A 16505-nucleotide genomic window follows, 5' to 3' on the forward strand; every position below is an offset into this window, starting at 1 on the left:
GTTTCTTTTCATCACCAAGTCGACCAATCTCCCTCCTTTCGCGCTCAACACCTAAAATGATGACAAACCAAGAGGTCCGCATAGCTTCCTTCGCCAACGTAAGTATATAAGCCTCTTACAACATACCTAAATAGTTCACGAAACGAAACAAGGTAAACATAATGGGCGCATATCGCCAACATGGCCGAGTAAAAATGAAAGAGGGTCTGCAATATGATTCGCACGCTCGGTGTTATATCGCTTCTCCGAAACTTTCACCGATTTAGCGTGAGAATGAATACTCGACCAAGGCGAGCCCTCACTCGGTGACAGCTAGGATCGCGATGACCGGAGAGACAGCGGAATCGCCCTCCGGGCGTGCCGATTTGACGAATGTCACCGGGCGCCCCCGAAACAGGGGCCCGCCTCGTTCTCGATCCGGCTCCCTGCCCTCATCCGTTACCGCTCACGTCCTGAGTGCATGTGTCCTTATCGATGCCTCATTGCGGTGGGCCTTCAAGTTGCAGCTGCGGTCGCCTATTTAGGGAGGACTTGTTTTCCGCAGCGCAAACATCTGAACACTATCTATAGCAGGGGTCTACTACTCAGCTCAACTTGCGGGCCATTGTCACAAAACGTAATCTCGCCGAGCGTGAGAGAGAAAAGGGGATTGCACGAAGCCATTTGCAGGACGGCCTTTCTCACAACTCGTAAGTCATAGCATAAACGGGTCATTTAGGACAATTATTTGGCGTCAGGTTTCGAGAAACAACATATCGATACTGATCTACAGAATAACAGAAATCTGCACGCCCTTTATGAAAGATAAGGGGTACATGTTTGTTGCGCGGGTATGCGTTAACCTGGATTGCGCCACGAAAAAAAAAAAGCTTGAGACTATAGTCATGTCCGTGTGGTGCATTGGTGTGCTTATTATTAACATTTCAAAAGTATATGGGAGAAGGAATGTTTATGTTCGAGCTGGGCTGCTGGTGAGAGGTGCCGCGGGTTTGAGACCCTCAATATACGTACTGAATTAAGGAGGGGTTTCGGTGTCGCCATTTTAGGCAGTAGTAGCCTTTCCGTTTTGTATATTTAACAACTCAACGAACAGTGCTACGGCAGATAAGTGTGTGCGTTCGTATAGCATGAGGGGAAATATTTGTTTGCGTATATATGCGAATGCGATAGCGTTACACCGTGCAAAAGGCAGAAATCGCAGAAAAAACAATCCTGACAACACACTAACACAATAACTAATAAAGTTCACAATGAATCGAGATTAGAACACTATTGCCGTTATATGTGCAGTCACGCGCCCATTATAGCAACAAAAAATAGAAGTCGAAGTCCATTCTCACCAGGGTGATTTTATACTATGTCTTCTGGAGTGGAGGTGTGCCCCGATAAGTGGCGCCGGTCGCCGCCATATTGGAAAAGGAAAGACTCGGAAGCAGACGACAAAGTGCGCTTCCTAGCTCCGCCCTCGCAGTGGCCTCTGGAGACTTTGACAAGCTTTTGCAAAGGAGTTAAAGATTTTACTAGGCCGTTGCGACTTCGTGCGTCACTTATGGCTGCACATATCGCATCAATAAGACACATGGGATCATTTTTCACGTGTAAGTATTCTCGCTTCGTTCGCTGACGATCGCCTGTTTTTTCGCGTAGGCTGGTAAGTCAGAAACAATATGAAAGGTGCGCATGCATGTAATACATGCGTATAGCTGTGTGAAAGGTAACTTGAAGCTTTAAATGCTCGCTGACACGACGTTGTGTATGAGTTTTAAGTTTATGGACGAAGCGCTTGTGGTCTATGGCTGCACGTATCAAACATTGGAACGAGTAGGACGTCTGAATGCCCTTTGAATTCCAAGTTTTCTGGTGTTTTCTTACAAGGCAACACTGACGGCGTGCATGCATATTTTTTTGGTGAGTGAATATCGAATTTGGTGCATGCATGTTTATTGAGGAATTCGGAAACGTAGAGAATAATTCTATGCCGTGATTATTCGTGTTACAAGTTTCCGAAAAACAGTGCGCTGCGTTCTGCCTGGGAACGTGCTGTTCGGAAAAATAGTTGGAGGGCTACGGACGGTGACCACCTCTGTTCTATTCACTTTGAAGAACGCTGATTCGACAGAACGGGGCAGACAACCGGACTGCGGCCTGGCAGTGCACCTTCTATTCTTCCTGCTTTCCGAACGCATCTGCAAAACCTGTTAGTTTCTACCTCCTCGACGTAACTTCAATACAATGTAGTCAAGAAAATAAGCAATTGCGTCTAAAACAAGATAAGGCACCTTTGAAATCTCTTCTATCTTGCTGATGAAACCAAAACGCTGGTAGACGAAGTTGCCAAAATGAGTGAGTGGAGTTATATCGAACATCGAGCTAGCTCATTTCTAGGCTCTGAAGTCTGCGCTTGCCCTGACAACACACGTCGCCAACGGAAATCCATATATATTATGCAGAACTAACGCCACTGCACTCGTTCTTATTAACGGTTTATTTGGGGTACGTCTCCTGGAGTTAGTCGGTGCACGCGACATCGGTGCTTTGGTTTTGGTTCCGCCTGTTACTTGTTTAGGATTCGATCACTCTAAAAAAACCATTGGTGACTCCCAGTTTACTTAATTACTTCTCTTTTATAACTTTAGCTTTAATGATTTAAACTACGTTATAGAGTCTCTGGTAATCTGCCGTCACAAACACAAGCACATGTATAAAAGAGGTGAGCAAATGTCGCGTTTTCCTTGATGTTGAGTATCAGCAAGCACATTTCTTAGAGCACCCAATATATACTATACAACCCTTTTGTAGCGCAATAGTGCGCCAACAAGCTCAATATGTGAAGTATCACTCGACAACAAATTGATCTGAAATCGTGCAGCTGACAATGAGTGCATGAAATAATTAGTTTCATAAACAAGAAAAGCCGTTTGTTCGTTTGTGTAACCTCAAAGTTGTTTTCATCTCAATTTTTTTATCGTAGAACTGCAAACCGACGCGCAACGCGCGTATTCTACTGCGGTCTATGGCGGTTCCGCCCTGTTTTTCCTCTAGCAATATGGCCGCCGGCGGCTTCACCTGCTCCCAATTGCAGCAGCCGTGACTGCCACTACAGAGGTTCTGTAGAACCTCCTTGATTCTCCCCAATTTTCACGACGCAATCCAAACGCGAATACGTCAGTTGGACGTCACGAATTTCAGTACGTTTTTTTTTGTAGTATTTCTGCCACGTTATCTGAGTGTTCAACGACGAAATTTAACGCGTTCATTATCCATCCCCATTATCTTACAAGACACAGTAAGCCATTTTTCACTGAAGCACAACTGTAAGTACTGCTTAGAAGACGCAGTCAGCATGTGTGCAATGTCATGAAAGTCAGCCTGACTACTCGTCCTTTTCATTTTTTTCTTTCGTGCTTTTTGCTGGCTTGTCATGTGTCTTCTCCGGGCGGAGAGAGATATATATGGTATGAAGAAAGACAGGGAGGTTAACTAGAAAGCAAGTATCTGGTTTGCTACCCTGCACAAAGGAAGGGGGAATGGGAGACCGAAACGTAAGGTATATTTGCCACTGTGGAAGAGGCATGAACTATAGCAAGCAATATCATTTTTCTTCAGTCCTTTTAATGACCTAAAGAAGAAAACAAGTTTTCACTTCTCGGAAAAGTACGTTTGAAGTCGTTTTGACCCGAGGACGATGCGGGGCCAAGGTGCCGGAAAGCTACCTTGTAGGTTTTGCAATAGATCTGTATCTGTATTCAGGTTGAAGGGACGCAGGGGTACTCTAAAAAAAGAAAACGAGACTATGGAGTCAATTCATATTTTTTTTAATGTGGCAAGTTTCAAAATCACTTCACGAGTTGGCTTAAGCAAGAGAAAACTACAGCGTTCTCCAGCAACACATCGTGCCACGACCTGGCAAAGGAAAGCATGGTATATCAGAGACAGATAAATGTAGTAAGAAAGGACAGGCAGGTTGCTAACTGTAAGATACAAATCTGGTTTGCTACCCTACTTTGTAGTAGGAATAAGATGTGACAGAAAAGTGTGGGAAGAGAGGGATCAGATAGAGAGGGAGTGAAGCAGAAAGGCACGCATACACACAAAGACGCGCTCGCGCCGCTGACATAATCGTTCAACAAGGCAAGTCGCTCGCAGATGCTTCAGCTGCATGATCGCATTCTGGTGGGAAGCTTCAGCTTTCTGGTATTCCAAAATCAGTTGCTCTGAACGAATGACATCAGAGAACAGCGAGAGGGCTTGTTCGATACGCACCGAGAATGCAGGAGTTATTATCGCGAGTTTTGCGCTACTTCGAACAGGGCGCTGGTATATGGACGTTGCGAAAGCCCGTACCACTCGTTGACAGCCAGCCTCACCAGGAGATCGCTCCAGTCAGCCCATTCTGCCGACAAAGCCATCCTCTATGAACGATATAGAAGGCTCACTTAGGTACCTCCACGACGTGTCTTCGAAAGACTAGATTACAACTTATAACACACGGCCGTTTCAAGCTTCCGACAGGATCCAAGTGTAGGACCCGGGGGTTCACTGCATTCATCAGCGATGCAGGGAATGCCGAGCATTGGTTGACCCTGCGCATGTCTTCGCTATAGTGAGCGTATGTTTGTTCGTTTTTCATATGTTTGTTTTGTTTCGTTGCTGTTATTCCCATCATCACTCTTACGACGTTACGACACACTTCACAAAGTCGTCTGCTACAAAGGAAAACGCCACATTAATGCACAAGCCAGCGTAACTTGAGCACTTATTCTAAATTACGCAGGAGATATCTCTTATACAAGACCTAATGTGAATGTTAACGAAAGACTATTGTTCGCATGGTGTCATGCAGCTGATGTGCGAGCATGAGGAAATTCGAGGTGCAATGCCGTATAGCAGCAAATATTGCTGCACCTTCTTTTTAAAAGGAGTCTCCACACGTGGCGTACACACACACACACACACACACACACACACACACACACATATATATATATATATATATATATATATATATATATATATATATATATATATATATATATATATATATATATATATATATATATATATATATATATATATATATATATATATATGCCTGGCTCAGGCTCATGTCCATTTCTTCTTCTTGATTTCAGCTATAATATCCTTAACCCCCGTTTGTTCCCTAATCCACTCTGCTCTCTTCTTGTCTCTTAAGGTTACACCTACCATTTTTTGTTCCATTACTCGCTGCGTCGTTCTCAATTTAAGCTGAACCCTCTTTGCAAGTCTCCAGGTTTCTGCTCCGTAGCTAAGTACCGGCAAGATACAGCTGTTATATACCTTCCTCTTGAGGGATAGTGGCAATCTACCTGCGTAATTTGAGAGTGCTTGCCAAATGTGCTCCACCCCATTTTTATTCTTCTAGTTACTTCAATCTCGTGGTCCAGCTCCGCGGTTATTACCTGCCCTAAGTGGACATAGGGCCGGGCATGTAGTGCGTAGACAGGATAACCGCTGGTCTTTAAGGGTAACTAACTGGATTCCAAGGGAAGGCAAGCGGGTTAGGGGGAGACAGAAGATTAGGTGGGCAGATGAGATTAAGAAGTTTGCGGGTATAAATTGGCAGCAGCAAGCACAGGACCGGACTAACTGGCGGAACATGGGAGAGGCCTTTGTCTTGCAGTGGACGTAGTCAGGCTGATGATATATATATATATATATATATATATATATATATATATATATATATATATATATATATATATATATATATATATTATATATATATATATATATATATATATATATATATATATTGTAACGACGAGAAATAAGAGACAACGCCTTTGCTGCAGGCCGGCTGTTCTTATTCTGCTTCCTCTTCCTCCGCTTCCGTAACCCTGCCTGCGCCCTTGCCTGAGCCCCACTATTTAATATCATTACACTCGGCCCCGACTGCGAGCCTCGTGGGCTACCGACAATGTCTCCGGTGGGCGGCATTGACTATTCCGGGGTGGCCGGGCTCGGCCAAGCTGATATTTCACATGGAAGTTTGTTGAAGGAGATTCCGGAGGACGACACTGGCTGTGACGTGATGGTCGGTGCAGGCGTCGTCCACGATGGGGCCAACGCTGTTGACTTGGACAAGATGCCGCTAGCAGGAGATACAGACTCCTGCAAAGTGGCCGCGTTGGTTTAATCTCGTCGGTTTGAGCATCCTGTCGCAGTCGTGTTACAAATGCTGGAAATAGTCCACGCTGCACCGTCACCTGCTGCACTGAGCGTCGACGCCTGCGTTGCTTGCGGTGTGGCAAGGGGCGTCGGGGTGTCTTTGTAGTCATCTGAGAGCCGAGTTCAGGTTGCAGCTTGAGAGGCAACGCGTGCTCTTGCAGCACTGCCTTTGTCGGACTCATGCTCAAGCTGCTTATTCCTATAGTTTCACGTGCAGTAGAGCCTTCATTGTCAGATGACCTGTCACTAACCGGAAGTATTACCTTCTCTGGTAGGTCTTTGCTGACAGTGACTTTGAAGGAAGCGGCGCTTAGCGTGTGGCAGACGTCCGCACACTCGGCCACAGACTGACGTGATATCAGGAGATGTCGCTTCGAAGTGAGGGTCAGCACTGTAGGGTTGTTCGTCCCAGGGTAGGTGGTTAAATTGGCTGTCGGGAAGCTGCAAAATACAGCTGAAGCCGCGAGGGTGGTCTCCTTCTGGGATCTATTCTCGGTAGCGGTCGCGTAAGACTGGGTGGTCGTGGAGAGGTGATGGTGACTCCGTCCAAAAGCAGCTATGAGCTTGTCACTCCAGTCCACCCAGGACGTCTGCCGCACGCCTTCGTATCGATGCCAAGCCGCGGCAGCATTCCGAAGGCGGTCTATGGCCATGCCCCACTTCTTTTGGTCCGTCCACGCTGCGTGATCTCCGACAGCGTTGACGGTTGCCACCCATTCCTTGGCATCGTCCTGGAAGCCGCGAAACTCCGGTAGCTCGAAGGAAATCGGCGATGGCGGGACTGCGGGCAAAACTCCGAAATGTGCCCACGCCAAGCAGTTCACTTGCTCTGATACCTCCGTGAGAGAACGTCCGAGATTGCGACGGTTCTCGGGCGAGCTTACCTCGAAGTTTTGTGAGGCGGCCGCAGCCAACATGGCATTGAGTGCGCACAATGTTGGCAAGATGGCAGGACGTAGCTGGGAGCTCGACGCTATGAGGGCGTTGGTCGTGACGCGGAGTTGCGCGATGGTATGCTGCAGCTCCGCTGCGCTGTCGTGCGATCCGCACGAAGAGCCAAGGCCCGCCTCTGCGGAGGATACAGTGACTGCGGTACTCGAGGTGGTACAATTGCTGACCAAGGACGCGTGGACGGCGTCCCTTGGAAATCCAGCTGTGGTAGGAATCGTGGACATGGGTTCCAGGGCGCTGGAAGCGTCAACGACGTTCCCAGGCAAGCGGAACCCATGTGATGAGTTGTGACCTGGTACTGTGGCGTAGGTGAAGCGGTCTTGCGCCGCCGGGTAGGCCTCGACGCCGTACACGGTGGGTGCTTGAAGCGCCGACAGGTTGCCAGGTATGGAGGAGGCATGTACGCCATCCCTAGGTGAGAGAGGCCCGTGCGCATGGTTGCCGCGACGTGTCGCGTCCCAGGACAAGTTTCCCGGAACCACAACGGAGGCCTGGACGCCATCCGTCGGTACTGGGATCGATGCTGGCCGCGACGGACGCCTTGCGGGTTCCATCAGCGAAGAAGCGTGACGGCGTTCCTTATGGTGAACTGGTACCGGTAACGGGTGCTGGAGCCGCCGAGGAGGCCTTGACGCCGTCCCCGAACGGTGGTGTCAGTAAACAGCTGCCGAGGAGGGCTTGACGCCGTCCTCAAGCGACGCTTACCGCGGCTGCACGTCGGCGGGCGTTGTGGATGACGAAACCGAGACGTAAGCCGTTTTCTTCGTCGACTGCGCCATTGTAACGACGAGAAATAAGAGACAACGCCTTTGCTGCAGGCCGGCTGTTCTTATTCTGCTTCCTCTTCCTCCGCTTCCGTAACCCTGCCTGCGCCCTTGCCTGAGCCCCACTATTTAATATCATTACAATATATATATATATATATATATATATATATATATATATATATATATATATAATCTTTGCAATGGGTCACACGCACTTGGGAAAAGAAAAGACACAACTTAGCGGCTGTCCTAATTTTATTTCCAACGGTTTCAACCAGTCGAAATATTCCCACTCAGACCCGGAATCGCGTTAAAATGAACACGGATATGTACATACAGATCAAAAGGATTCCCGTGTCGAGCATCAAGAACACGAAGAAATGTAATTCTTGGGATTTTACGTCTCAAAACAACGATATGATTGAGGGACATTGTGTAGAGCCCAAGAAGTTTCGACCACGCGATGTTCTTCCACGTTCACCTAAAGCTAAGTCTGCGGGTATCAGGCATTTTCGCCTCCATCGAAAATTCACCAGCCACGATCGGGATTCAATCCCACGACCTTTATAAGTTCAGCGGTCCCGCACCATAACCCCTAGGCCAGCGTGGTAGACCGTGCAGGACTAACAACATGCCACCCTTTTCGCAAAAGGGACGCCATCTTTCCATACGATGATGACTCGGCCGCGGTTCCATGATTCATGCTCGTGTGCTTCCTGGGCAGTCGCACTTGCCCAACATGCCACGCCCACGGCGCTCGACGTGAAACATTGAAGCGGCCTTGCGCGTGAAGTGGCGCGAACCATGCACCTATGCGTGTACCATGCGGACGACGCCCCCTCTCGAGTCACCTACGTGCGGGCTATTTGCGTTGTATTGCCCGCGCGGTCTAGCAGCTACAGCTTGGTCCTATATGCTTCTGTTTTTCTTATTACGCCGAGTGAATGAGATAAGCAAGGAAGCGAGAATGACGGCATAATTTATCTCCATACGCGAGGAGGTGGTGCGTTCTTTTATTACATGACGTGTTCGTTGCGAGATGTCATGCCTGGCTCTTTGCGCTATGCCAGTAATTGCTTTCGGTGCTGCTACGGCAAAAAAGAAAAGGGCGAACGCGGGAGAGCTGTGACAGGGTTCATAGCAAGCACCTGCTTTTTTATTCTGGAGAATGCGCGTTTTCCAAGGAATTTGTCAATAAAAACAAATCAACATCTCCTCACGCGTGTCACATTGACAAGTTAAAGTGGGTAATTGTTCAATTGTGGTTCCTGCATAGGAGTGTGGCAGCTTGGGCTAGTTGGTATGGCATGACGATATTTATAGCGCGAGAACAAAACGACGACGATGTCTTTCGTGTCCTTCTTGTCTCTGTGTCGTCGTTTTGTTCTCGCGCTATAACTATCGTCCTGCATAGGCTTCGGCTTCACTTTCAAATGTGAACAAAGCGATTGGGCAAGTTCGTATGCCATGTTGATAGTTATAGCGGGAGAACAGAACGACGACAAGGAACCGTCTCCTTCTTTTTCCCTTGTCGTCGTTCTGTTCTCGCGCTATAACTATGTCGTCATGTCAACACAGCGTTCAGAATCATGCTTCGGTGGGGATATGCATTCACACGGTGTAACGACCAGATAGACGGATGACGGAAAAAGTACGAGCTGGGAAGGCGACCAGACGCATTCCCGGTTTGTTACACCGCAAATGGGGATGAAGGTTGAGATATGAAAATATAGGGAAATAATAAAAAACGGAAAATTACCCTTCATCAAAAGTACATATTAGAACCATGATTAGTCATTGGCGTATGTCCGAGCTCGAAGCGTTGTATTTTTGGCACGATGAGGACGTGGAGAATAAATGTCACCTGTGATCAGTGATGGTATGCGAATAGTTTCGCGCATGTAACTGAAGACTTTACTCTCCTTACCATACATCAAGCGGTTGAGTAAAAGAGTAGCGCCCACATTAGCAATAAACTCAAGCTGAAATTGTTCGTGGGAGAACATTGCGGCCACTCATTTTGCTGGACATATCATTGGCGAAAGCAAGAGGTCAGTGGCAAGTTTTGAAAGAGTCCTGTGAAATTAGCGTCCGTTTAAAAAGTCCTGAAGCACGCGCAGCTTTACACTATTATGTGAGATGAATTGTGAACTACAAATTAGCTTGGAACTCATAAATTTTCTACAGACAACGTATAGAACGGTTTGCCGTAGGACTAGTCTTACACATCGTTCCTCGGGTGTTTGTAAAGTCACGTTGTCCAGCGGCAGAGCACGCAATTATTAACATTTCAAGCAGAATTGTAATTCTATATAAGGTATACACGCAGCATGCATTTATCGGATGTTCGTTTGTGAAGATGCACTGTCCTTAAGCGGTACAAATATCAGCGACCTGTGACATTACAAAAGCTTTCTTTACTAAGAAGCATTCACAGCTTTACGTGATGCAGGTTCAACGGCGCTGCACGAAATAATATGTTAAGGATGGCTACTGAAAGTTGATACGCAGCCAGCAACGTCGTTTATCAGACCACTCGAGACCCCACTGCCTCCTCGCTTACAAGAGCTAACTTGACTTGCGCGCGTTTGTATATTAAAATTGCTTTCTGGTCTAAAGGCAACGATATTTAATGACCTGATTACAAATAAAAAACATTAAAATTATTTCGTCCTTACGGCATGGGTTACACTGTAAGAGACACAAGTATACACCTGCTGCTCTTCTTTGTTAGTCATTTCTTGGCACACATATGTTTAAGGATACACGTTAACACTCTAGTGCAGAGTCGCACCTCCTTAAACTCAGCGAATGGAGTATTATGACCTCAAAAACGGAGTTGACACGTATTTCACGTACCAAAATGCGTAACAAGTACTCTTTGTTCATTTTTTTTCTTTTTGTTCTTTTAGTGTAGCCTGGAGGTCAGCTTGTGGAGGCTACTTGGAGAGCATATATAGCTGATATCGTGGCTTTTATTTTGTAAATCACTCTTTTACTCACATTCAAGAGGTCACGGCACAGTCGCACAAAACTCATGAGTGGCATAAACAAAGAATGTCGTGATCTTTGCAAAATCACGCGAATCACGCTCAGAATCACGATAACAGTGATATGGTCCACGTCGCAAATCACCACCAACACATGTTCAGTACAATGTGTTTTCAGTTCTATACGTTATTTGAGAGTTAGGTTTCGATAAAAAATTAGCGTAGTTTCGCCTAGTGCCAAGCTAAAAGGAAGCGCACATCTGGGCAAATCTTTACTTCTCTCGGGTTGTTTTTTTTTTCTTCCTCTATTTCTTTTTCTCTTCTGAAGTCTTTTTTTTCTGTCTCTCTCTTCCTCTGCTGATACAGATTTATTTATATTTCTCCCTAAATCACCCTTCCTTTGTATATCTTGATTTTTCGCATGTTTCTTTTTATATATATTTATACGAGGATTTGTCTGCGTTAGGCCAAGCGATGACAACGTAAACAACAGCGCGGGCCACTACAGTGCCCCCCACTCGATATCATCGCCGAAACGCTCAAAAAACAAGATGAAATATCTCCTTGGCATGAACGCGCCCTCAATATATACAAATGGCTACGCTACACGGTCTTGCATGCGTTACACCAAGCAATGGCAGCATCTATAGGAGAGAATCCGACAGCCACAGCCCCTGATTATGCGCACATAAAATAATCCCGTTATTGAACTGAAAGCGCCCATTGATGGCTGTGTCACGATGAACGGGACAGACGCAAGAAAGGTGCAGTTAATGATCCGCAAGAATGAATCTCAACGAAACATCGTTGCATATTTTCTACTCGAATAAAACCAAAGCAAAGCCGCGGTGTATCTGTTGCACCAGTTTCAAATCTGTCGGTTAACAAAGTACACTCACGATGACGATGCTTACAGCTAAAACTTCACGTTGTACCTCTTGAAAATGTAGATGACTATAATAAATAACCTTCGAGCACGCGATACTGCCGATATCGAACCCCTGGTTTCATGGAACCTTGAACCACTATGTCATGGATGGGAGAATCAGCAGAGAGGAGAAATTTATAAAGGAGATCGCTCAGAAAGATACATTTGGACACAACAAGACTGCTATTTGGCCCATTCATAAAAAAAAGGTTGGAGTGTTTCTATAATTTTTCGCACGGGCATGACCCGTACTGCGATCATAGATATGAAAAAGGTTTGGAGCTCAATCAGACTCACTCATGAAGTATGTTTTATCATTTTTGCTCACTCGGACGCAGACTTACTATTCCTCAACCGTGTACTCACGTGTACGATAATTGACCATTTTTTTTCTCTCTCAGCAAGACCCACTCCAACACAAGCTCACCAAAATAATAATCACTCAGATTCGCTCAGACTCTCAGTTCGTTGTGAATCGGAGTGAGCTTGAATAGGTTGATTCATTAGTTGGCGAGCAATTAGCATTTGCAAACATATTTCCAGTGCTCTTGAACAAAAAATATCTCGCATAATCAGCTGCTCTTTTGGGTGCCTTTTGATCTCGCGCCCTGAAATTCAAGTTGTAGTAGTTGCGACCGATTAAGGACGTTATATAGAAATAGACATGTCTGAAACGAAAAGTCTTGACCAAGAACTTACGCTGAAATAATTTGCGATAGGAAGGCCAAGGCAGTCTGGTACCCTCTTCATGGACTTTCTGAACCATACATATTGACATAGCATATGAACGCTAGAGCGTTAGAGTTAGCAGACGTATGAATAAACACAAGCCAGTGTAAGGCTAACGATAATACAGAGCTTGAAAAGATAGGAACATAAGTCGGCATAAAATGGGGAGCTCCCTTGGACTCATTCAAGAAACACTTCTTACACTTGAGGCTCACTGAGACTCAGAGTCACCCGAGTTTTGTTCAGCCGGTCACACTCAACTCAGAAAAGAATGAATTAATAAACTTCACTGAGTCCGGTAGTTTCATTCGGGCGATGTGGCGGGACTGAAATTTTTTTTCTACCAGACCCACTTGGACTCAAACTCACCAACATAACACTCACGTGAACTCACGCTGACTCTGACTATCGGAGTGAGACGACTCATCAGTAAGTTTGCCGACCCATGACTGCGATACAATCATTCAAGAATATTTCGACTGGCTTGCAGCTAGTGATTCACTAGTGTTTCTATGGTTCAGGACGGCGCCGCTCACAGAATAGCAGCGTCAACACAAAATATGTGGAAAGAGTCTGTAGTCTAGGGCAATTATACAATCATGATGCGTTTACACCCGCCACTGTTGACGTTCCAGGAATGCCGATTTTATTTTACCCTTAAAAGAGAAATTTCACGAGAAAAACGGAAATGGCCTTCGATGTCGACCCCTGAAAAGGAGTATCAGTGAAACTGGTCGATTAGTTGCCAGGAAATCTCTGTGCATGGCGAACGCTGAGCACAGATCGCGTTAAAATGTAAAGTTAGGGTAGCAGGCAGGGTAAGTTGCTCAGACGCTTGTACTGGATCCTTTTCTTCTGTGTGCAGCAAATGTACGATGTTTATCACATGCTTTCGCGGTACGTGCATATTAGCTGAGCAGTCCTTACCTGCTGACCTCGATGTAAGGGACGCTCACCAGGTAATATGAAAGTAGACATCACGAACGATCCAGTCCAATCCTGCAGAAAAAAAAAAGTGCGTCAGGGTCACTAAATCTTTATTTGCTGAGAGCATTGAAGGGTATTTGTCTTAATCAAAATCTAAAGCACTCGTATTTGCCTTGTTGAACACTTTTAAGTTCGCTACAATATTTCGCCACATTATGGCGCCTAATTTTTTATTCATATATGTCACTGCTCCAAGCCGTGTGAAATATACCGAGGTCAGCCAGATGGTTGCTCGTACATTGAAACTGCCGATAGTGCAGGAAACAATAACGCAAAAGAGGCACTCAGTAAACCAAAAAACGGGGTATTGATACATGAATAGCGCGTATTTACAGATGTCTACGGCGCTAACGAAAAGCAGCAGCCACGGTGAATGTCACGACCTTGCATCTTTTTGTAACTTCACAGTTTCTGTCATTCTAGGCCCCACATAGTTAAACCACCTACTATTTTGCGAGAACAAAAATATTCTGGAAAAAAGTATCAACATAAAAATAAAAACAAAAGTCACCATTCTTATACTATTCGAACACGCGCAATTCTATTAACCGAGGGGCAAAAAACAGAAAGCCACGTTTAGGCATCGTGCGAGTGCTTCCAGATGCTTCATTGGTATAACGAAAGACCACGAATGAGAAAACGCTTTTCGGACACGACACAGCCAGGAATAAAAATGGACAAACAGGAACACTGATTTCTCCCGATCAAAGTGGGGATTTTTTTTCTCTTGTGCATAAAGATAGATTTGTGTAAAAAGAGAATGTTTTGTGCAAGAAGCTTGCTAATAAAATGATGTCATTCGCAATCTCATAGGCCCATTACCGTTAACGCGATATCGTAAAACAAGAAAGGCAGGCTATCGTTATTCTATTATACCGTGTAACGAAGTCTCCGAACATTTTATTTCTCTTTCTACGCGAATAGCGGATACGCTTTGTGAGGATCGATGGAAAGGAAACACCACTCTCCAAGGTCATTGTTCTTTTATCAGCCAGCCAGCAGCGCCGCCTGCGTTCTCGCTTTCGGCTGTGTGTGTGGTGCAACCAGTGCCTCTGCTCATTACTACAGTAACCGCCAGAGTGCGCGATTGTTCACTCAAGCGTGGCCCAGATGCAGGAGGCCCTTTGGCATGCTCCAATGTCCAGCCATCGCACTGGACTTGCTCTTTCTTTCTTTCTTTCTTTCTTTCTTTCTTTCTTTCTTTCTTTCTTTCTTTCTTTCTTTCTTTCTTTCTTTCTTTCTTTCTTTCTCTCTCTCTTTATTTATTTTCTCCTTGTTTCTTCCTCTTTATTTCTTTCTCTCTCTCTCTCTCTTTCTTTCTTTTCTCCTTGTTTCTTTATCTTTCTTTCTTCCTTTGTTTCTTTTTTCTTTCTTTCTCTCTTTTTTTCCTCGTTTCTCTGCCCCGCCGTGGTGGTCTAGTGGCTAAGGTACTCGGCTGCTGACCCGCAGGTCGCGGGATCGAATCCCGGCTGCGGCGGCTGCATTTCCGATGGAGGCGGAAATGTTGTAGGCCCTTGTGCTCAGATTTGGGTGCACGTTAAAGAACCCCAGGTGGTCCAAATTTCCGGAGCCCTCCACTACGGCGTCTCTCATAATCATAGCGTGGTTTTGGAACGTTAAACCCCACAAATCAATCAAATCAATCCTCGTTTCTCTTTCTTTCTTTTTTCCTTGCTTCTTTCTTTCTTTTTTTTCTTTCTTTCTTGATTTGCGTAACTTATTGCCGGCCCCAAAACCTCTTTCACATTTCGCTCATAGAAAACAGACACATCGACTTTCCTTCATCGCAAGAACTTTCGCATTTTTACAGAGGTCCTTTTTAGTAGCCGAACAGGCCATCTAGAAAGCCCTGTTTTGTGAACGACTTTGTAGAGAATAGCGTATTCGTAACTCGCCGCTGTTTCAGCAGCCAAGGTAGCGCATCGCTAAACGTTGGTTCTCTTCCCGACTTCGGTGACTGCGTTCAGCCGGTGTCAGGATTTGGGGAAAAAAATACTAAGCTCACAGTTTCGCCTTAAGGACAAAAATAATCAATGCAATAGCAACAATTTCGAATGGTGTATGAAGTAAGACTTGCAGCTAGCTATTTTGTATAAAATCTCGTGTTGGCCTACAAAACGCTGACGTAAGGTGATGCGACCACTCCAGAGAGTGAAGCCGTTTTCTTGCTCTCTGTCGGCTCAACGCGAAGTAAACGATGGACGTGTACATGCGAGCCGTAGACTGATGCCTTCAACCAAAGGTAGCCCTCGTGCCTGAGTAATTCAAATGTTTTGACGTATGTAGTGATACTACGCTTCTGCCGAGCAATATGCGTTCTGGGGACTGGACGCCCTTTCTGACATTAGCACAGAGCTTTCTTAATTTTTTTTTTGGAAACAGATTGAAGCACTCGCATGGCTCAGTGTTAGAAGCACTGGTGTGTATTTGGTTGGCATATACAGAGTGCTTGGATTTGATTCCCACTCTAAATGCCAATTTTTCATCTATATGATGTATTCGATCACAGTCAATCGCGTCGACTTAACTTGTACGAAAATAGGTCTTCAAGGATATCGCCTTAAAAGCACGAGTATCTGCGAAATCGCCCTGCCACAATTTCTCGTAAATTTGTCACTCACACTCATTAGCGCAGCATCCCGCGGACAGATACGTTTGTTTACAAACAACCGTAAGGTGAAAATGTTTAGCCAATCAAATCTTAAGTCGGGATGAGTGAATACGACTTTCTCGTTGCAAATTTAGGTGCACACTTATGCCTCAGAAGCCGATTTCAATTAGTCAAAATGAGTTTGGCGCATGGAAGATAACTTGAAGGTCGGCACTTGTTCCTTATAAACATCGTGTGTTTACCAAAAAAAGTCATCAGCTAGCTACAAGTGCGTTTATTAAATTAGCTGATTGCTTACGCATTAACGTTGCCGGCAAAGTGCTGCTCCTACG

At 45.5% G+C, this 16505-nt stretch overlaps 1 protein-coding gene across 1 annotated transcript in view; it reads right to left on the minus strand.

The window, feature by feature from the left end:
- CngA (Cyclic nucleotide-gated ion channel subunit A) overlaps window positions 1-13576 on the minus strand; it is a 276104-nt gene extending 262528 nt beyond the window's left edge. Inside the window, exon 1 of the transcript XR_012888039.1 lies at window positions 13503-13576. The gene's annotated coding sequence lies outside the window, so the exon portion shown is untranslated. The remainder of the gene's footprint in view (window positions 1-13502) is intronic.
- Window positions 13577-16505: the final 2929 nt, after the last annotated feature.

Source organism: Rhipicephalus microplus, chromosome 2 (genome assembly GCF_043290135.1).
Source record: "Rhipicephalus microplus isolate Deutch F79 chromosome 2, USDA_Rmic, whole genome shotgun sequence".
Lineage (NCBI taxonomy): Eukaryota > Metazoa > Arthropoda > Arachnida > Ixodida > Ixodidae > Rhipicephalus > Rhipicephalus microplus.